Source organism: Haliotis cracherodii, unplaced genomic scaffold, assembly GCF_022045235.1.
Source record: "Haliotis cracherodii isolate W230 unplaced genomic scaffold, xgHalCrac1.p SCAF_23, whole genome shotgun sequence".
In the NCBI taxonomy this organism is placed as follows: domain Eukaryota; kingdom Metazoa; phylum Mollusca; class Gastropoda; order Lepetellida; family Haliotidae; genus Haliotis; species Haliotis cracherodii.
The window spans coordinates 1609963-1631681 of NW_027266279.1; the positions used below are offsets into that span (position 1 = coordinate 1609963).

At 40.8% G+C, this 21719-nt stretch overlaps 2 long non-coding RNA genes across 2 annotated transcripts; both read right to left on the minus strand.

Annotated features, from left to right (window-relative positions):
* Positions 1 to 1170: 1170 nt before the first annotated feature.
* Positions 1171 to 5560, minus strand: LOC139471963 (uncharacterized). Its single transcript, XR_011653871.1, has 3 exons — positions 5507 to 5560; positions 2476 to 2540; positions 1171 to 1479 (listed from the first exon to the last, which is right to left on the minus strand). It is a non-coding gene; the product is annotated as an uncharacterized lncRNA (long non-coding RNA).
* Positions 5561 to 13816: 8256 nt separating this feature from the next.
* LOC139471799 (uncharacterized) lies at positions 13817 to 20018 on the minus strand. The gene is made up of 3 exons (XR_011653866.1): positions 19902 to 20018; positions 15612 to 15676; positions 13817 to 14566 (listed from the first exon to the last, which is right to left on the minus strand). It is a non-coding gene; the product is annotated as an uncharacterized lncRNA (long non-coding RNA).
* Positions 20019 to 21719: the final 1701 nt, after the last annotated feature.

Consider the following 21719-nt stretch of genomic DNA (forward strand, 5'->3'; position numbering starts at 1 on the left):
TCAGTTTGCCGTCACCTAGGAATGTGTCAGCTTGCCGTCACCAAGGAATGTGTCATGAAGCTGTCACATAGGAATATGTCATTATGCTGTCACCTTGGAATATGTCATTATGCTGTCACCTAGGAATGTGACAGCTTGCCGTCACCAAGGACTGTGTCAGCTTGCCGTCACCAAGGACCGTGACAGCTTGCCGTCACCAAGGACTGTGTCAGCTTGCTGTCACCAAGGACTGTGTCAGCTTGCCGTCACCAAGGACTGTGTCAGCTTGCTGTCACCAAGGACTGTGTCAGCTTGCCGTCACCTAGGAATGTGTCAGACTGCCGTCACCTAGGAATGTGTCAGCTTGCCGTCACCTAGAAATGTGTCTGTCTGCCGTCACCTAGGAATGTGTCAGCTTGCCGTCACCTAGAAATGTGTCTGTCTGCCGTCACCTAGGAATGTGTCAGATTGCCGTCACCTAGGAATGTGTCAGATTGCCGTCACCTAGGAATGTGTCAGATTGCCGTCACCTAGGAATGTGTCAGCTTGCCGTCACCTAGGAATGTGTCAGATTGCCGTCACCTAGGAATGTGTCAGCTTGCCGTCACCTAGAAATGTGTCTGTTTGCCGTCACCTTGGAATGTCCCCTCTTCACTTCCCAGGTTTTTTTGATAATGGCAAGTACACTCTCCCCGGACATACCTACAGAACAGGCAATACGACACTCAGTCAGTCGCCGGTCGGTCATCACCATGGCATTTTTGATGTTGCTCACGTCCCAGGCCTTCCAGTAAAGATGGTCGTCTTCAAGGCTCTCCCTGCCACGCATAAACTCTGCTGCCCACGTCTACATGTCCCTCATGTTGGACTCAATGCCATCTTAAAGGATTACTATTGGTGTAAAGCCCTATTTCTGCGAGTTTGTCCATTTTCCAATGATCACAGACCCCTGATTATTTTACTGTCGCAGCGAAACAATTAGGTCAATTGACTCAAGATATCGTAGATTGTCATTGACATCATATAATGTCAACAACATTTCACCGCTCTTCAATTCCTTCTGTATGGGGCTCATCCTCGAAGGAATTTGTTTCCTTTGTATCTATATTTTACCTGACAGACATTTGTTTTCACAAATCATTTTAAAAGTATGTTTTATTTTTAATTATCTGATTTTTATTTTGAGCTCTGACAACATCGTTATTGAAAGTACAAGTGATTACAAGAAACGGTCAATACAATACACCAGCGATATAGTGTAATCAGATATGCATTGTTCGATATCTCGTATAGTTGATTAAATTAAACTCGACCTCCCTCGTCTGTCAGACATCCATGGGTAGTCCTGACACCGCGTGCACCCACAACACCGTTTGTGTCGAACATGGGCCATGTCGAAGAAGGCTTGCGAAACACTCCTCTTGCTCAATTTCGACAGGAACTGGGGGCAGCACCTGATTTCACACGTGCAGTAAACGATGTCGTCCGCATATCCTTGATCTGAAAAACAAGAATTAATCGTTAACGAATTGAGTAAGTAAGTGAAGGTATGTTGTTTTACGCCGACAATTTTACAGTCTTATCACGACGGCGAAAACTTAAACATGCGTGATTTAGCGTGCAGCAATGCCCAGATACTAAGTCAAGCTTGTCGAGCATGGTCAACAATCAATCTATCCCCCACACACACACACCCAACCCCCCCCCCCCCCCCCCCCCCCCAACCCCAACCCCCCCTCCACACACACACACACACACACACACACACACACACACACACACACACACACACGGCCTTTGCAATAGTATATACAATATTAATTTTAACATGTTAAGTAGCAGCATCTATATAATCAGTATATACAGGTATGGGAGGGATATTAAGGTCTTCGGGTAACCTTGAGGTTGTGGGTCGGTAAGGGGGTTTTAGATTAGCTTTGAGATCTCAGGGATATATTTTCTCGGAGTGACATTAATGTCTTCCATTGATATTGAGGTTGCTGGTCGGTATTGAGGTTTGAGATTAGTATTGAGATCTCAGGGGTATATTGAGGTCTCGGAGTGGCATTAAGGGCAACGGTGGATATCGAGGTTGCAGATTGCTATTGAGGTTTGAGACAAGTATTGAGATCTCAGGGGTATATTGAGGTCTAGGATTGGCATTCAGGTCAACGGTGGATATCGAGGTTGCAGATTGCTATTGGGGTTTGAGATAAGTATTGAGATCTCAGGGGTATATTGAGGTCACGGAGTGACATTAAGGTCTCCCATTGATAATTCAATTCAATTTGGAATATTAATATAATGCCCTAATTCAATTTGGATAGGAGCGGTGCCACGTCTACATTTACCAAAAGCGCTTCTGTGGGCTCTCGTATAACAGTACAATAGTATACGCTTAGGTTATTACCTCCTGTGCGAAGGACTAACGGGGTGTGAAGTTGCATTTCCCCATTCAATTTTATGAAATAGTCACATGAGTGCGCCTGTACCTACATGACTGACACGTGATGGAGCCTACCAGAAGGACGCATGGCAAAAGCAGGAGGGCCGTCTTCATCCTGAAGATAACAACAGTGGTGGAGATTATACCTTTGATGGCGATGACGGCATTAATCATGATAACAAATACAATTATGGTGATAATGATGAAGTGACAGATAGCTTGGCTGTAAAAAACAAATAAAAAATAAATAACCGGGCAAAAGCAAATATACACTGATGTTTGATGGTGGCCAAAAACGAAACAACAAACATGAAATATGTATCTGATGGTGGTGTGTTTGATACGGGCATCGATCTAGTAACGTTTATTAACGTTTAAATGTCTTTGGTAATGCAGAGTCAATAGTTCAATAGGTCAGTACTTCAAAGGAATACTGTTGTTTCAAGGAATTATGCCAACGTTTCAACGCACAATTTGCTTCGCATGGTATCACATGGAGTCATCTGACAATTTGTCACCGGATTAGAAACTGACGTCATTGTTTCTGCAGAAGGTACGGCGTGCTAATATCAGTCTGTAGTCACTTGGGAGATACAGGTAATTCATTTTACCGATGTATTGGTGTTTGTATTTACAATTGGGAACAGCTGACTTGCCTTTGAATGTGTTTGTGACGGTTGCCACCAGTGTGGAAGGATACTCTCACCTCTTCGCAAACCCTTGGTATAATCACTATGTGATAGTGATTCATAAATACATGCTGATGACATTGTCAGAATCGTACAATGGACTCTCATACTTCTCATGATTTATTGAAAGGGTTTTATCGCTTTTATGTAACTGGATTTTACGTTCATCAAGGATTGGGCACATCTTCATATTGTCTTTGTTTGATCTAAACCGTACGTTTATATTCACAGTAAAATGTAGGCAAATACAAAAGGTCTACGCCAGAGACTAGTCAGTCTTCGAAACAGATTCTTTTGGGCGGAAAAGGCAAAATAGCTGTGAAAATTTTATGAATGGATAACTAAAAATCAGAGGTGACACCGGGTGTTCGCGAAAAGAGTAAGTATGTCCCGCCCTACTGGAGTGAGTGAGTGAGTGAGTGAGTTGGGTTTATCGCCGCTTTTAACAGTATTCCAGTTATATCACGGCGTGTCAGCTTAATGTGGGAGGAAAGCCCGAAGTGATGCAGGTCACAGACGTTTACCACTTCGGTGAAACCCACGAGCACGGGTATGGTGCTGACAAACCTAGAAACATAATCGGGGCGAACCGGGATTCGAACCCACAATCATAGGTTTCTGGTGTGCCCAAGGGACCCTGCCCCACTGGAAGCACCCGCCACACACTATTTTCATAAAATACTAGCTGTTGTCGCCTGATCGATGGACCAGAAAATCCAGTGACACGCTAGTGTATTTACTGACATTGTTGAAACTAAAACCGATATGATAATTTTGAATTAAGTCTATTGGGTACAAGTGTAGAAATTCTGCTTCTTGGCAGTAAAGAAAAACGTGCAAGAAATATGCTCGTTTTACAACACAGTGGGGTTGAGGGTGAGGTTTTGTGTGTTGAGGTTTGGTGTGTGTGTGTGTGGGGGGGGGGGGGGGGGGTGAGTTTTATATTGTCTCAGACAAAATTCAAACTAACCGTTCAATATGGAAATAACAACAGCTGCAGAGCTAAAGATAAGCTGCGTATTTGCGTAAAATCCCCCCCCCAAAAAAAAATAAAATATTATAATAATAATAATAATAATAATAATAATAATAATAATAATAATAATAATAATTTTTTTAAAAATAAAAAATAAAATAAAATAAATAATAATGATAAAAAAAAACCAAATAAATATATTCAATTTTACTTGAGTACAGAACCGCATGCATTACATGAATACTATATAGTATCTCAAATGTATAAAAACAGCATGCGTAAATACCCAATGAAGCTTTTTCAGCATGCGTACAAACGAGCGAATTTCAGAAATACAATTAGGAGCTAATTTACTTTCCGAGTCAAGTGTATTGTTAGAACCCTTATATACATCTAAAACATATTTTTTTTGAAGTCTCAAAATGTCAACTCATTTTGGAAAAAAACAATAGAATGATGAACAGATGAGTGAAAAATAATATTGGTTTCCAAACGAAAAATGTAATAACCCGATTAAAATAAAAAACCTTTGAGTAAAAAAACTCAATTACATAAAACGTTATCAGGAGCTCTTACAACAGAAAGTCATGTCATTGGCTAATATATATATAATACAGTAACAAGCGTGTAAAATATGTGTGTTTACTTCCATTATTCCCATGGTAACATGCTGCGTTTTAGCTGAATCAGATAAAGTCTTCAGTTTATGTGTTGGAAGTTATGCTAAGCAACATAAAATTTATTATAACCGCCTCAGTGGATAAAGCATCTACCCGGATAGCGGAAGGTATGAGGTTTTCATGCCCTTGTCGCGAGATTAACCAAAAGACGTTACAAGAATTATGGTACTTTTTGTTACAATGTTAATAAAAGCGACAAAGCCCTTTCCATATCATCAGTAACCTCTGCCAAAAGCAGAGTCGACTGTACGATGATTCTGACCATTTCATGAGCAGGAGTTTATGAAACACTATCAACGCCGCTTTTAACAGTATTCCAGTTATATCGCGGTGTGTCAGCTTAATGTGGGAGGAAAGCCCGAAGTGATGCAGCTCTTTGACGTTTACCACTTCGGTGAAACCCACGAGCACGGGTATGGTGCTGACAAACCTAGAAACATAATCGGGGCGAACAGGGATTCGAACCCACAATCATAGGTTTCTGGCCTGCCCAAGGGACGCAACTCTGCACAGCGAATCGCGGCGCCTTAGACGACTGGGCCACCCATGCCCACTGCTCGCCTGTAAAAAACACGGGAACATATGGTACAAATAAAAAATACTAAGTATTAGGAAATTGCATCTGACATCATTTTTGTCACTGATACGTCAAATTTGGAAATGCCCTCACGTGGCTACCATAATACATTTTGAAAGCTTTACTGGGGCCTTGAATGATGTATCAAACATGTCTTACCTTTCATAAAATCAAAAGAATGAAATGTAGTTTTCGACTTCATCACTGTCAAGTCTTGGGGCTGTGGTTTATGTACAACGCAACCCGGACATCGAGGTGGGCGGAGTTAGCAAGCCGGGCCAGGAAGCTCGCGTCTCATTGGCTGAGAAAGAACTTTTGTTTGTCAGTGACAGCCGAAATCGGTTACGATCAACAGCACCTGGGCAAGATATGTCATATCCTCATCCTTGAAGGGGAAATATTTCAGCATTGGTATTATCATGTTGTCATATCAGTTCATTTTCTGAATGTTGTGGAGTGTCTATAGTGGTGTGTATATATTGGCGTGTATGTTGTTGTGTGTATGTAGTGTTGTGTATGTATTGGCGTGTATGTTGTGGTGTGTATGTAGTGGTGTGTATGTAGTGGTGTGTATGTAGTGGTGTGTATGTATTGGCGTGTATGTTGTGGTGTGTATGTAGTGGTGTGTATGTTGTGGTGTGTATGTAGTGGTGTGTATGTATTGGCGTGTATGTTGTGGTGTGTATGTAGTGGTGTGTATGTATTGGCGTGTATGTTGTGGTGTGTATGTAGTGGTGTGTATGTAGTGGTGTGTATGTTGTCGTGTGTATGTAGTGGTGTGTCTGTAGTGGTGTATGTTGTGGTGTGTATGTTGTGGTGTGTATGTAGTGGTGTGTATGTTGTCGTGTGTGTGTAGTGGCGTGTATGTTGTGCTGTGTATGTTCTGGTGTGTCTGTAGTGGTGTGTATGTAGTGGTGTGTCTGTAGTAGTGTGTATGTAGTGGTGTGTATGTAGTAGTGTGTATGTAGTAGTGTGTATGTTGTGCTGTGTATGTTCTGGTGTGTCTGTAGTGGTGTGTATGTAGTGGTGTGTCTGTAGTAGTGTGTATGTAGTGGTGTGTATGTAGTGGTGTGTCTGTAGTAGTGTGTATGTAGTGGTGTGTATGTAGTGGTGTGTCTGTAGTAGTGTGTATGTAGTGGTGTGTATGTTGTGGTGTGTCTGTAGTGGTGTGTATGTTGTGGTGTGTATGTTGTGGTGTGTATGTAGTGATGTGTCTGTAGTGGTGTGTATGTAGTGATGTGTCTGTAGTGGTGTGTATGTAGTGATGTGTATGTAGTGCTGTGTATGTAGTGATTTGTCTGTAGTGGTGTGTATGTAGTGATGTGTCTGTAGTGGTGTGCATGTTGTGGTGTGTATGTAGTGTTGTGTATGTAGTGGCGTGTATGTTGTGCTGTATATATGTTGTGGTGTGTATGTAGTGGTGTGTATGTAGTGGTGTGTATGTAGTGGTGTGTATGTAGTGGTGTGTATGTTGTGGTGTGTGTGTTGTGGTGTGTATGTAGTGGTGTGTATGTAGTGGTGTGTCTGTAGTGGTGTGTATGTAGTGGTGTGTGTGTTGTGGTGTGTCTGTAGTGGTGTGTATGTAGTGGTGTGTCTGTAGTGGTGTGTATGTAGTGGTGTGTATGTAGTGGTGTGTGTGTTGTGGTGTGTCTGTAGTGGTGTGTATGTAGTGGTGTGTCTGTAGTGGTGTGTATGTTGTGGTGTGTCTGTAGTGGTGTGTCTGTAGTGGTGTGTATGTAGTGGTGTGTCTGTAGTGGTGTGTATGTAGTGGCGTGTATGTTGTGCTGTATATATGTTGTGGTGTGTATGTAGTGGTGTGTATGTAGTGGTGTGTATGTAGTGGTGTGTATGTAGTGGTGTGTATGTTGTGGTATGTATGTAGTGGTGTGTCTGTAGTGGTGTGTATGTAGTGGTGTGTATGTTGTGGTGTGTATGTAGTGGTGTGTATGTAGTGTTGTGTATGTAGTGGTGTGTATGTTGTGCTGTATATATGTTGTGGTGTGTATGTAGTGGTGTGTATGTAGTGGTGTGTATGTAGTGGTGTGTATGTTGTGGTATGTATGTAGTGGTGTGTATGTAGTGGTGTGTATGTTGTGGTGTGTATGTTGTGGTGTGTGTGTTGTGGTGTGTATGTAGTGGTGTGTATGTAGTGGTGTGTATGTATTGGCATGTATGTTGTGCTGTGTATGTTGTGGTGTGTGTGTTGTGGTGTGTATGTAGTGGTGTGTATGTAGTGGTGTGTCTGTAGTGGTGTGTATGTAGTGGTGTGTGTGTTGTGGTGTGTCTGTAGTGGTGTGTATGTAGTGGTGTGTCTGTAGTGGTGTGTATGTAGTGGTGTGTATGTAGTGGTGTGTGTGTTGTGGTGTGTCTGTAGTGGTGTGTATGTAGTGGTGTGTCTGTAGTGGTGTGTATGTTGTGGTGTGTCTGTAGTGGTGTGTCTGTAGTGGTGTGTATGTAGTGGTGTGTCTGTAGTGGTGTGTATGTAGTGGCGTGTATGTTGTGCTGTATATATGTTGTGGTGTGTATGTAGTGGTGTGTATGTAGTGGTGTGTATGTAGTGGTGTGTATGTAGTGGTGTGTATGTAGTGGTGTGTATGTTGTGGTATGTATGTAGTGGTGTGTCTGTAGTGGTGTGTATGTAGTGGTGTGTATGTTGTGGTGTGTATGTAGTGGTGTGTATGTAGTGTTGTGTATGTAGTGGTGTGTATGTTGTGCTGTATATATGTTGTGGTGTGTATGTAGTGGTGTGTATGTAGTGGTGTGTATGTAGTGGTGTGTATGTAGTGGTGTGTATGTAGTGGTGTATGTTGTGGCATGTATGTTGTGGTGTGTTTGTAGTGGCGTGTATGTAGTGGTGTGTTTGTTGTGGCGTGTATGTTGTGGTGTGTTTGTAGTGGCGTGTATGTAGTGGTGTGTTTGTTGTGGCGTGTATGTTGTGGTGTGTCTGTTGTGGTGTGTATGAAGTTGTGTATGTTGTGTTGTGTGTGTAGTGGCGTGTATGTAGTGGTGTGTATGAAGTTGTGTATGTTGTGTTGTGTGTGTAGTGGTGTGTATGTAGTGGTGTGTATGTAGTGATGTGTCTGCAGTGGCGTGTATGTAGTGATGTGTCTGCAGTGGCGTGTATGTAGTGATGTGTCTGCAGTGGCGTGTATGTAGTGATGTGTCTGCAGTGGCGTGTATGTAGTGATGTGTCTGCAGTGGCGTGTATGTAGTGATGTGTCTGCAGTGGCGTGTATGTAGTGATGTGTCTGCAGTGGCGTGTATGTAGTGATGTGTCTGCAGTGGCGTGTATGTAGTGATGTGTCTGCAGTGGTGTGTATGTAGTGATGTGTCTGCAGTGGCGTGTATGTAGTGATGTGTCTGCAGTGGTGTGTATGTAGTGATGTGTCTGCAGTGGCGTGTAGGTAGTGATGTGTCTGCAGTGGCGTGTATGTTGTGGTGTGTGTGTAGTGGCGTGTATGTTGTGGTGTGTGTAGTGGCGTGTATGTTGCGGTGTATCTGTAGTGGCGTGTATGTTGTGGTGTGTCTGTAGTGGCGTGTATGTTGTGGTGTGTATGTTGTGGTGTGTGTGTAGTGGCGTGTATGTTGTGGTGTGTCTGTTGTGGTGTGTGTGTAGAGGCGTGTATGTAGTGGTGTGTATGAAGTTGTGTATGTTGTGGTGTGTGTAGTGGCGTGTATGTAGTGATGTGTCTGCAGTGGCGTGTATGTAGTGATGTGTGTGCAGTGGCGTGTATGTAGTGATGTGTCTGCAGTGGCGTGTATGTAGTGATGTGTCTGCAGTGGCGTGTCTGCAGTGGCGTGTATGTAGTGATGTGTCTGCAGTGGCGTGTATGTTGTGGTGTTTCTGTAGTGGCGTGTATGTAGTGATGTGTCTGCAGTGGTGTGTATGTAGTGATGTGTCTGCAGTGGTGTGTATGTAGTGGTGTGTATGAAGTGATGTGTCTGCAGTGGCGTGTATGAAGTGATGTGTCTGCAGTGGCGTGTATGTTGTGATGTGTCTGCAGTGGTGTGTATGTAGTGATGTGTCTGCAGTGGTGTGTATGTTGTGGTGTGTATGTAGTGATGTGTCTGCAGTGGTGTGTATGTAGTGGTGTGAATGTAGTGATGTGTCTGCAGTGGCGTGTATGTAGTGGTGTGTCTGCAGTGGTGTGTATGTAGTGATGTGTCTGTAGTAGTGTGTATGTAGTGATGTGTCTGCAGTGGTGTGTATGTAGTGATGTGTCTGCAGTGGTGTGTATGTAGTGGTGTGTCTGCAGTGGTGTGTATGTAGTGATGTGTCTGTAGTAGTGTGTATGTAGTGGTGTGTCTGCAGTGGCGTGTATGTAGTGATGTGTCTGCAGTGGCGTGTATGTAGTGGTGTGTCTGCAGTGGCGTGTATGTAGTGGTGTGTCTGCAGTGGTGTGTATGTAGTGATGTGTCTGTAGTAGTGTGTATGTAGTGATGTGTCTGTAGTGGCGTGTATGTAGTGATGTGTCTGTAGTGATGTGTCTGTAGTGGTGTGTCTGCAGTGGCGTGTATGTAGTGATGTGTCTGCAGTGGCGTGTATGTAGTGATGTGTCTGCAGTGGCGTGTATGTAGTGATGTGTCTGCAGTGATGTGTCTGCAGTGGCGTGTATGTTGTGGTGAGTATGTAGCTGTCATACTGGGTAGCATCATGACGTTACAATCATCTCCTAAGCGATGGTGAGAAATGTTTGTAATTATGACATACATCGGTCATCGCAATGGTTGATGGTGGATGAATGTTGTTTAATGCCTCCGTCACCGCTATATCACCGCAGCCTGTCAATAATAGAGCCTGGACCTGACAGGACAGTGACTAAACTTCGGAAAATTTGTACCAACTGCTAGTATACAATAGTATACATAAAGGTTTGTAAAGTTTATTAATCTCTTCGACAAGTATGTTTTTCCATCTTACATTACATCAAACCGTTCACCGGAAGCGTTTAAGAGATAAATGGCTACTACGTCCTTGGTGCTACTTGTGTGAAGTGAAAAAAGTAAGAAACTAATTACCTCTGTAACTATCATTCTGTTGATCTCCTGTATTATTAAACTAATACTGCATAACTGTGAATTGCTGAAAGTATATTTACCAACTGCAAATATACCAGCATTCTCGGAAATGCCCAAACGAAAAGACGTGAAACCTGAAATGTATTATGGGCCTTACATTACTGCATAAATCTGTATGAATGCATGTACTTGTGAGTGATGCTGTTTTTGCTCGTGCGGACAAACTACCGTCCAAATGAGATACCATGCCGCAGTTTTAGAGAGTGAGTATGGTTTTATGCCGCTTTTAGCAATATTCCAGCAATATCACAGCGGGGGAAACCAGAAATGGCCTTCACACCTTGTACCCATGTCGGGAATCGAACGCGGGTCTTCGGCGTGACGAGCGAACGCTATAACCACTAGGCTACCCGACCGCCCCCCGCAGTTTGAACATGGATACCACTCAGTCATTATTTTATCACCTTAACGCTGAGTGCCAGACAGGGTAACAACAAGTACAATCTCTTAACGTCTTGGTATTGCAATATCCAAGCTCTACCAGGCTGGGACGAAGCTCTACCAGGCGGGGACGAAGCTCTACCAGGAGGGGATGTCAAAACATCGAATCTGGGATGGGAAAACGAGTGGTCGACAGTATGAGTCCACGCCGTCGTGAACGATGATACACAATCAGGGAAGACATTGTTACCCCCCAATACTGCGTACCATGGATCTATTCTTCCACATGGTTTGTAATCTTTAAGTTTGTCAACAGACTTTATTAGCTTTATTGAACAGACAAAAAACAAAAACAAACATTTGTAGTGTAGACAATTTTATACAAATATCCCCAGACTTTATTCATGATCCCAAACTTTTTTTGTTCAGTATATGTCTCATATCTTTGTTTATTTGTTTGTTCACTCATTCACAAACGATTAACATTTAAGATTGATGTTAGTTCCACACTATTACCTCCAAGTAGCCATCGTAAATTTCAGTATGTTGCCTTCGAAACGGACTTCTTGTGTTCGAGCTTGCGATGCGTCAAATGACACTTTAATCAAATATAATTGACAGAAGAAGGCTGCGTTATTCAACAAACGATTGTTACGGCCAGCTAAAGTACGTGTTTGTTTGTAAAACACCTCGTAAAGTGCAATACATAATTTATTTTATGTTTTTATTTTTTTATTTTTTCAATTGTTTTTTTGTTTGTTTTGTTTTGTTTTGTTTTGTTTTGTTTTTTTGTTTTTGTTTTTTTGTTTTTTTTTGGGGGGGGACAATTCCTGTTATGCGACAAGAATATCTTTGCATCATTTAAATGAATTAATTCAGCCATACCTACCAGGATGTCCCCCGCACCAGTACATGTATTTATGACAAGGAAGAAATTCGTTGGGTATTTAAAATGTTAAATACTGGTGTCTTAAAATAATTTCAAAAGAGACTTAAACACTGAAAAACGCCTTGCTCGGGGAATTACACAATCCAATCACAGCAACGAACGCCGGAGATGGGGGACATCTGCAGAGCATGATTCAGCACGGACATTAAACCACTGACTGACACATGCATCTTGAGCACATCCGTTTATATTAAGCTCTCTCACAGGGGCATGAGTTTAGGGGAAATAGTGTCGCCGAGAAATGCGTACTTTCGCTTCAATCTGATTGGCTGATCCGCGCCTTTAATTGTATTGTCCGGAGAGCGGCAGAAGGTGACGTTTTATCAGTATTGTCCAGTAGAAATTGTAACGTCGTTCTAAAAGAAGCCTGACAGTGGAAGTGTATGTTTTAAAACTAGATGCTGAATACTGTATCTTGTAGATGTAGATATAATTACATGTATCCTAAAGTGTATCGTCATCTTGATCCACAAGTTACAGCTGAGATGTACTTGCACTCTATTTTCACCATCAATCAAGGCACATTTAAAGAGATTCCTTTTTAAACAGTACTATCCAGTCCTGATCCACTATCCAGTCCTGATCCAACACGCACGCACACACGCACGCACGCACGCACGCACGCACGCGCGCACACACAAACACACACAAACATTCTCCATGCTGTGGCATAACCTGCTTGGTAGTTTGTTTGTTTGTTGTTTTACGCCACACTCAGCAATATTCCAGCTATATAACGGCGGTCTGTAAATAATCGATTCTGGACCAGACAATCCAGTGATTGATATCATGAGCATCAATCCACGCAATTAGGATCGATGACATGCTTTAACCAAGTCAGCGAGTCTGACCACCCGATCCCGTTAGTTGCCTTTTACGGCAAGCATGGGTTGCTGTAGACCTGAGCATAACTTGGTGAATGGAATCTGGTGCATTAGAAATGCACTTTTATATATTTTTGTTTGGCTATGTTGTGTTACAATCATTATTATTATTATCATTATTATTATTGTTGTTGTTGGTGTTGTTGACTGTCGTCTTTTCATCAATTATACATTCTTACAGACCGTAAATCTTCAAATATTTATTTTCTGGGGACACGAATCAATCCTTGTTGCTTGAAAGGTATTATCTAAATCCGCTTCACACTGTTACATATTTTAACGAGTAAAGCACAGAGGTGTTCTGTTTCTCGTGTATAAAGCGGCATGTCGTCTTTAAATGAACGTCTTTAAAAGGCCACGCCACGCCACTGTCCGTTTGGTGTTATCCATCCTTGCATTCGTCACCCATAGGTCCTTTCCCACTCATCGACACAATTGTCAACTCCATTAATGTGAATTTCTTAACTTGTTTTATTTCATCTTAATCTGAATGTCATGATATATCAGCGTGATGTCAAGCTAGATATCCTTCCGTGATATCCGCTCTGTCAACCTTTTGGTTTTTGTGAAGATAACACTTGACATAATATGGTCCAATACATCTTCATAAAGTTTAAGTAACTCGAATGTGACACCTCTTTCAGAGAAGAGCTCTTCTAATTTATTTATTTTTTTAGTTTTCGATTATTTTTCATTTCTGGCACAAACAGTCTGAATCTGACATCTGACATCAAATAAATGTTTGCAGATTACTAGACCTGGCGGTTTCTGACAAGACTTATGATTGTCAGGATTAAACTTTTCTTTCATTTAAAAAATACACATCTTCACGCCACGACCATCTGTCTAATACGATGCTAAAATTCCTTCAAATGGTTCACCCTTCAGACGTTTAAAAAAACCGCCGTGATATAACTGGAATAATGTTAAAAGCGGCGTTAAACCCAACTCACTCACTCACTCACTCAGACGTTTAGTGGAACAGTGGAATGCACTTAGACCTTCAGTCCTGGTGAGGTAAAAACCAAGCTTCTTCGTTGTAGAGATTACACAGGGTAACTCGGAGGGTATATTTAACCATTTATTTTCTGCTAGTATATATATAAAAAAAGTATTATATATAAAAAACTGTAAAAATAAAAGTTGGATTTGATTTACTGAAGAAGTCTTTCATCTCAAACGGGCCTCTTCAGGCCATTCCTAACGGTGTTATATATTCAGGAAGTGGCAACAAACCCGCACCAAGGCCAACCTCGCATAAGTCCATTTTAGTGTGTCCAAGCGTGAGCTTAGAGCTTACAAAATCACCAGTTACGAATAAATAAATATCATATGTGTGTATCCATAAATCACTGTCAAACAGTGATGACACCAGGTGTTCGCGAAAAGGTGAGCGTATCCTCTCCCACCGGCAGAGTCATACTTAAGGATAAACAACAAACTCCGTTTCGTTTTTTTGGATCTCGTAATTTCGTCTAAAACGAATCTGGAATTTATTTGGCTTAAAACAAATTTCTACATTAATTCCTTTCAGAAGAATTTCGCAATTATTTCATGTAACAAAAATCTCGACATTATTTCGTTTATAGCGAACCTTGCCATTAGCAAGGCATATTACTTTTACACATCTTATGATGATGCGGTTTAATGCTTGATAAGCTTATAATGTTCTACACGTGCCTTGATCACATTCGAATACAACTGTATGTACGTTCGCTACACCAAACAACAATACAACCAAACACATCCACAAATCAAATTAAGAAATGTGATTGCAATTGATGCAGCCGCAGCATCGTTTGTGTCGAACGTGGGCCATGTCTGAGAAAGCTTGGGTCAAACTTCGTTTGGAGAGCGAAGATTCAGAGAAGGGGCAGCAGCGGATAACGCACAAGCAGTGGCGTTGTTTAAACACGGGTGCAACACCTGAAAGACAATACAAGAGATGCAAATGTTGCATAAGACATCAGAACGTACATGTCAAGCTTTCAAAATTAACAGTAACGTTTTTAGTCTGTTTGTTTGTTGTTTAACGCTGCACTCAGCAATATTACAGCTAAACTAATGTCCAAAAGTAACGATACCAACTATTTTTAATTCATTTTGAGTTATAAGTGATTTACTTTATATGAAAACATATTTAGACATACCCCACGTACCAAGCCAAATGTGATCGGTGGGGAAAACCGGGAAAATTTGACAATTTGTGTAAAAAACGTACACTTTGCAAAAACCGATGTCATGTGCTGTAGCACGAAATCCACGTGCAGATCTACTGTTAAAACTGTTGACCCGGCACGTTAGGAACACAATACCAACACAAACGTCTGCATGTTAAAATATGATTAAAATGAATTTTTGTACACATGATGTTAAAAGATTGCTCTAATGAAATATACCAATATGATTTTTCTGTATGGTTTTGTTTTTCTTCCATAACCTTTCGAACACTTGGCATCGTTTCTTTTGGACATTAGTTTATATGACGGCGGTCTGTAAATAATCGAGTCAGGACAAGACAATCCAGTCATCGATCTACGCAATTGGGATTCGATGACATGCATCAACCAAGGCAGGGAGTCTGACAATCCGATATCGTCAGTCGCCTCCTATACGACAAGCATGGTCGGCTTTTACTGCAAGCACGGGCTGCTGAAGACCTATTTTAACCCGGATCTTCACATCTGTGTTTTAGTCTGTGAAAACGGTGAGCCAATGAGTTTGGTGCAACAGTGTGTCACATGTATCTCGGTGTCAGGATATTGTGGGAGAACAACCACTAGGATGCAGGTCTTTGTCGTCAACACTGGGACGAACGAGCACGGGTAATATGCTGTCTGACACTTGAAACCATGGATCAAGTGCTGAAACGGGATTCGAACCCATAATAAGTAGGTCCTGGCAAATTATGGGGCGTAACTCCACGCAGCACAGGAAATATTTACACCAAAGTACGTGAAAGTTTGCTCACTCAGGTGGGAGGAAACAGCTCCCAAAACAAGAAGAAGACACCCCAAAACACACACCGACTTCATCCTGTGGAAACATATAAACATACAAATATACAAAATGAAATATGTGATTATACTGCATCGTCGTGAGATTGTTAACACCTAAGTGCCCAAATTTCTTGGGTTTTGTTTTTTTATTGAAACTGCATATTAGACAAGATCATTCTTTATTCTACCATGAATTTGGAAATTCCTCAATCAGATGTTGTGAAATCACAATAAACCCCGCTCTGATTGAAATAGTAGATTTGACGGCCGAATCACCGCGGAAGCTAATATTCATAGAATATTTCATTCGTGTCCAACTCGTGTTATTCCGGGACAAGCCGAATAGCGACTCGTGCCCCTCTCATGGCCATTTTTGCGACCGGGTTCCGTCTTAGCGCAAACGGGCATACCTAAAATAATTGTCAACTCGTCGCGTTATGGTTCACATATATATATATTATATATATTTCAGATGGACATGCGGAATTATAAAGTATGGTTGAACACATTTAACTGTGCATTGGGTATATTTTTAGATGCAAGACATGTAAAATCAAAAAAATATTTCTGAGGGATTCTTTGACGAAGAACTTGAAATCATACGCGCATTCTGATTGGTTTGTCTTATTTCCCACATAACATTCATCGATAGGGGGACGAGTCTTCTTGCAGGTTACGGAAAGAGGCGAGTTGTGACGAATGAGAATATTTTAGTCATTGTCCGTAGGTTATAGGTTACAAAATACAAAGTTGCGGTTACCAAAATATTAAAAGGATGTGTTTCAATACATTTCGTGCAGAAATCACGTTATAAATCTGCTATGTGTTTTAAGTTTTGGGGAGTACAGATAGCTTGGAATCTTGCGATTTTCCATATACGACTGTGACGTCATATCTTTTGCGTCACAATGAGCGATATAACGTCATAATAGTGACGTGCGTTGAAGAACGAAAACTTTGCTGAGCTTGCTTAGTTTTCGTTATGTGTGCCCACCTCATGTTAGCATAAAATTACCAAGTTGTCGTGCTAAAATGCTTTCTATTCCTGTCATATGTTGGAGTACTGGGGTGTAAACAAACTGCATGAGCATACACAGTGCCATATTTTGATAAAGGCTGTTGCCGATTATTCCGTAAATTCTGATCGACAACCCAATGAAACACTGGACTCAACCCATGCCGCTTCACTCAATGTATTTTCCAGCACCAAAACGTTCGCGTTTTATTTAGTCATGGTAGAATGGAGATAAACATATTGTGCTTTCAATGTAGGGCTAGGTTACCTGTAGATCAACTCTGATCATTTTTTAATCATAAGCACATTAATCACACATTTTGTCCTTCATACGTTTTTCACGAGATTGTATTCATGAAATGACGACAACACTGACGGACTACTTCAACATTCCTGGGAAAACCCCTGAGATTTCCCTGGCACGCATAGATACAGAAGCGTTGTGTGTTATCATTTGGATCCATTATCTTTAACTTAGTGTTTTGTATACATTTGGATAAGTCAGAGGGTTTAACTGCATGCCCGTTCGAGAATATCCTCGCTACGACCAATCCCCAAGTTTATCTTGTGAATATGTTGCTCTCGTCACGTGTTTCTTGTCGCCCATTTTGACATTCTGTACGTGATGTAAATGTATGACGACGCGCTGTCACCGTGGCCGACTTACTGAGGTACTTCTTAAGAAACCTTTTTCATCTAATGATATTATTTGAATCTATTTCTTATAACCAAACTACAAAAGATGTTCCTGTAGAGCAATTTTAGCATACATACAGACATGTATAACCTCTCCCTCTGGTGAACTATTTTATTCCGCGTTAAAGTGAAACTTTGTAATACGTCCATCGAGGTATAAAATGGTGATATAAATAAACATATGAATTGACTTTCACTCTGTAATATGATTGTTCATAGAGTGCGGGCCAAAAGTTGTATGAACGTCTGAGGTCTGGCCCTCACTCTATGGAGGTTTAAGCTCCATGAAATTTACATAAAGTGAAAGTCAATTCTTATGTGAATCTTAATGTGAATTAGTTATCTAAACTCGGACTCAAGCTTGTCCAGCATCTCATCTCCTGTAGAAATGTCAAACTAAAAGTAAAAAGATATGAAGGAGTAAGTGTTGTTTACAGCGAGTTGAATTAGATTACTTACATCTACTTTATTTTTTAGTTTTGTTAACAGTGTGTTTTCCAGTGTGGATTAGTTATTTAAACTGTGACTCTAGCTCTCAGCATCCTATCTCCTGTAGACCGCCCTAATTAAAAATAATTAGGATTATTCCATTACAGCCGTAGTGTTAAAACTGCGTTACATTGTTTCTGTTGATATTCGGTAGACGCTCATTGCATTGTGTTTGGACAGTGATAAGCCGTTAGGAATGTAGTACTATCTAATGTAAGCAGTCGTATGTAAACTTCCGGTATACCGTGGACTCATGTAGAATATTCTGTAATGTTCTAGTGCCGCTAGGCTGGTGAGGACACTGTGTAGAAATTTCCATTAGATAGTTAGACTTAATTACTAACACGGGACCAGCTTTCATGTGAGGATCACTCATCATCCACGATGCCCTGCCTAGTCCATCTCAGAAGCTTGACCGCTGGGTGAATATATGTTTTTATCACTGACCTTTGCTATCACCACTATATTTCTGTATTTAATACTGACCACTGCCATCGTATAATATAATGCCATTGGCTATTGTATTACCACTCTATTATGTACTGCCATTGTAAATGCTGTGCAGTAATTTGTATTGATTTGTAAACCTAGTGAATATTTGTAACACATTTGATGAGTGTACACCATTTGATGGTTGTTTGTTGGTGTCACACTAAGTTCTTTTACGTACAGATTTCTGGGTTAACATATTGTTTCAATTTGGGAATCGACACTCAACAGTTGGCATTATCTTAACTGATCGCCATATCCTCTGTGTGACAACCGGAGTGAGTGACAAATGACATGTATCACCAATAGGGGGGAACCTGGGATTTTATATTGTCCCAGAAAAAAACACGGATGCTTGAATAAAATAAAGATAAAATTTTAAAATATCCGGTTTTGCAGCTGCAGCTGCAGATGTTTCAAATGTCCCGGCTGGTTCTAGAATAAGGTTTGTTTCTTGTCTAAAGCTGCACACAACAATATTCCAACTAAATGACGACGGCCTATGAATAATTGAGTCTGGACAAGGAAAACCAGTACTTGATTGTATGAGGAACGATTTGTCCCGTCGGGGTGAGGTGACACGCCATCAACCATGTCACCGAGCATGTGGAGCATGACCATCCCAACCATGAAGTCGCCTGTAACGTCAATAGCTGGGGGCCTGTTCTAACCCGGACTACCCACTGGGTCTAGGGTACCAACACATCTGATTCAATTACAACTTTCATAATCTTATTTAAAAGATAGCTTAAGGGGCAGTACAAACTGTAGGAAAAACACCCTTTTTTCAATTCAAATTTATTTCGTAATTCAGCCACATAGCCAATAGAACAGATGAAAGATAAATTACTTTTAGGCCACATGTCAAGAGTATTACATCTTTATCGATCTCATCTTAAAGAATTTACATAAATATTAAGCTATCAAAGGTAGAACATTAATATCACAAGAGTTAAATAAATTTGCAAACGTAATTCTGTCTTTATAATATTTCTGTTATGAGATAAAAAAAAAAAAAAAACAATTTCTCAAGTTAACAGGTTAAGATTTTTTACATAAAAAAAATACATGGTATTTATCTTTACATACAGATTCTGTTTGAGGTTTATTTAACGCTGACCTTTTACGAATAATCGAAATTTGTACACATTGCCCTTACTAATCGTTTGTCTCTTAGTACAGTTATACATAATTCGAGTTGCAAAAGAGATTTAACATCAGCATAATGCACGAAAAAAGTGAATTCCAAAATTTATCTTTAGCGTCTTCCAAATGCTAAGTTCCGAGAAATCGACCAACCAGCCCCTGAATAACTCAAGCGAGCTTTCGGGTCTTAGTTGACTGTTTTTTTCTCATGGATATAATACTGCTCAGTTGCAGAATAAAATATGACGAATGGAGCTGGGTTTTTTATTCATTTTAACTGTAAATCCCCTTAAAGTTGATTTTGTTGGATAGAAAACCTATAGAAACCACTCCCTAACTTGTGTATTGTTCCCTACCGCTACCTAATCGTAAAACAGTTCTGAAATATAGGCAGTAGATTCAAACACTACACTGGATGAAGTCTTACCTTACTGTCAACGGGGTCGATCTGTTGAGGGTTACTGACTGATATAGGAGACTGTAGCGTATTTCGCACACGGGTTGAGGGTTACAAGTTCTTCTACTTATATAGGACACCTGTAGCGCATATATAAACAAGGTGCGTCGAAGCATCTATGATCTAGCCAATGAAAACACCCGTTTTCTGTTTGGTCGAGCCGCGTCCATGCCGCACTTCCTTCTATTTCCCCAATGTATAAAGTTCACGCATAGTGCAGAGTCACAAAAGCGCAATAACGGTTTGTTTACAGTGACCTTGTTTAAGAGCTCGGTATTTCAATCCGGTTTCTCACAGGTAAGAATGCATCAGAGAGTCTCGCTATCGTTGTCGCCTCTATGTTGTTTCACCTTGATGCGAGTACTCTCACGTAAACCCCTCGGGCGTGTGTAACAGACTCCATGTACACATATACATCTACATTGTATATATCATTAGATCAAAAGTGTTACAGCAACAAAAATATGTATTTTATGAAAACAAAACCAATCGACTGACCAGCTAGTCTAACCAGCTCTCTTATATAGTCAATATTAAGTAACAAAATGGAGAGAATTGCATTGTGTAATAAGAGATTCCATGTCAACTGGTGATCAAGATTTCTGTCTGATAATATATAATTTAAACTCACTGAATACCAACTCTAATCATCACGTACCGTTTCTGTGTTTAGTGAATCTTTATTGTGTTTTAGCGGAGTATTCATGTTAAACTGCACTATACAATCGGCATCCGGAATATTACAAGCACACACGCACACGCACACGCACACGCACGCACACGCACGAACACGCATGCACACACAAGTGAATGCATGTCGCTATATATGAGCAATAATCATGGACGCGATGCTAAACTCAACCCCACCTCACCTGACATACCATAACTCCTACATGACATACCATAACTCCTATTTGACATACCATAACTCTCCATATGACATACCCTTGCTCCTATATGACATACCCTAACTCTCCATATGACATACCCTAGCTCCTATATGACATGCCCTAACTCTCCATATGACATACCCTAACTCTCCATATGACATACCCTAGCTCCTATATGACATACCCTAACCCTCCATATGACATACCATAACTCCTATATGACATACCCTAACCCTCCATATGACATACCCTAACTCTCCATATGACATACTCTAGCTCCTATATGACATACCCTAACTCTCCATATGACATACCATAACTCTCCATATGACATACCCTAGCTCCTATATGACATACCCTAACCCTCCATATGACATACCATAACTCCTATATGACATACCCTAACCCTCCATATGACATACCCTAACTCTCCATATGACATACTCTAGCTCCTATATGACATACCCTAACTCTCCATATGACATACCCTAACCCTCCATATGACATACCCTAACTCTCCATATGACATACCCTAACTCTCCATATGACATACCTTAACTCCTATATGACATACCCTAACCCTCCATATGACATACCCTAACTCTCCATATGACATACCATAACCCTCCATATGACATACCTTAACTCTCCATATGACATACCCTAACTCTCCATATGACATACCTTAACTCCTATATGACATACCTTAACTCTCCATATGACATACCTTAACTCCTATATGACATACCTTAACTCTCCATATGACATACCCTAACTCTCCATATGACATACCTTAACTCCTATATGACATACCCTAACCCTCCATATGACATACCCTAACTCACCATATGACATACCCTAACTCTCCATATGACATACCTTAACTCCTATATGACAT